This window comes from Anneissia japonica, unplaced genomic scaffold (assembly GCF_011630105.1).
Source record: "Anneissia japonica isolate Jap-2015-1 unplaced genomic scaffold, ASM1163010v1 scaffold253946_len1764_cov118, whole genome shotgun sequence".
NCBI classification, from domain to species: domain Eukaryota; kingdom Metazoa; phylum Echinodermata; class Crinoidea; order Comatulida; family Comatulidae; genus Anneissia; species Anneissia japonica.
The window spans coordinates 1-1,764 of record NW_022700292.1 but is presented as its reverse complement, the minus strand read 5'-3'; the positions used below and the strand labels follow the sequence as shown (position 1 = coordinate 1,764).

Sequence of the window (1,764 nt, the reverse complement as noted above, 5' to 3'; positions counted from 1 at the left end):
GCTGCGCTTCAGCATCTAAATTTAATAATGACAAAAGTGAATTCACTATCATGCAAATATTTTCCCATTACATAAATTTACAATAATGTCTACCATCTTATGCACCAGTTGGATTATTGAAATTGATAGATTGTTGAAAAACATCAGTTAATACTATCAGGGGATACTGCATTACATTAGCTAAAAAGAAAAGCAGAAGAGAACTTGCAATGCACTTGGTGCATAACACATCAGTCCACTTACTCGGAATGGCATCAGCTACATCAGTATTCTGTTGAGGTAGTGGGCCTAATTTCACAACTGAAGCACCATGTTGTACATTGCTTCCAGAGGCAGAATCGTTCCTGCCCTGGTTCAGTAGGGGCTGCGCTTCAGCATCTAAATTTAATAATGACAAAAGTGAATTCACTATCATGCAAATATTTTTCCATTACATAAATTTACAATAATGTCTGCCATTTTATGCACCAGTTGGATTATAGAAATTGATAGATTGTTGAAAAACATCAGTTAATACTATCAGGGAATGCTGCATTACATTAGCCAAAAAGAAAAGCAGAAGAGAATTTGCAATGCACTTGGTGCATAACACATCAGTCCACTTACTCGGGATGCCATCAGCTACATCAGCATTCTGTTGATTAGTATTCTGTTCATTAGACGAATTAATATCTGAGAAATTAAAAATAATTAAAGATGATTTTCAACACAAAGTTTAAATACACACATACATATATACTTTAGTCCGCCCACCCTTTAACTTTTGCCTTTCATGCAAATCAATGATAAAGATATTTTACTGAAACTGATATACAAAATAGTGGGTATATGTATCCAAAACCTCTATTGTCTTCAAAAATTGCAATTAGGCCTATGTATATGAGATGGGAAATTTTAATATATTCTAGAAGTCCTCAAAAGCAAACTGGCATTTATTGTTTTAATCACAAGCAAAATTCCACAACACACCACGCAAAGCAATTCTTTCTTCATTTTGTCCAGACACACCATTATCTCCATTGGTATCTGTTTTAAAGATTAAATAAGAACAAAAAATACATGTGTGTTAATCCTGCAAAATCTTTTTTTTTTTATATTACTATATATCTTTGAAATATTTTTTCTGGTCTATTTAAATTCCAATTATTATTATTTATTAGTATGATTGATTCCAGTATACATGCAACAGCAATTAAAATAATAAATAAAGTTTTTTAATCCTTAATCTTTTGTATTGTATGCATAACTACTACTTCTTTAGTCATTTTTAAGTCTACAACTGAAGTAAATTGAAAGAACTGTTTTCCTACCTGACTGCGGACGTTCATTTCTATTATCATTATGGTTACGTCTGTTATCTATATTTGGAAAAAGAACAAGAACACTAAGATACTGTTACTCAGAATAAATAGTAAGATTGACTGATAGCGAGATCAAGAGGGGGTTTTGCTTTTCATCAGTACAGTAATAAACAATTGCTAGAACAAATAGTTATCATAAATGCTTAAATTTCAACAAATATGTGAGATTAATTTAAAAAAAGTTAAAAATAATAAAGTTTGTTAATCCTTAATCTTTAGATTGTTAGAAATATTGTTACAGTATATACCTTGATTATTATCTGGTGGTGAAAAACAACTACAGAACAAAATAGTGTTTATCACATAGTTGTTTTTATTATCTTCATTTCCTAAAAAAAAAAAAGCACAAAGATTTGTTCCAATGTTAAAGTTTTTACTTTGTTTGAGAAGAAAAATATTATGG

The 1,764-nt window shown here is 30.2% G+C and overlaps 1 long non-coding RNA gene across 1 annotated transcript; it reads right to left on the bottom strand.

The window, feature by feature from the left end:
• Positions 1–1,735, bottom strand: LOC117103307. The gene is made up of 6 exons (XR_004444566.1): positions 1,610–1,735; positions 1,311–1,358; positions 970–1,026; positions 607–672; positions 244–378; positions 1–15 (listed from the first exon to the last, which is right to left on the bottom strand). It is a non-coding gene; the product is annotated as an uncharacterized LOC117103307 (long non-coding RNA).
• Between the last annotated feature and the right edge of the window lie 29 nt (positions 1,736–1,764).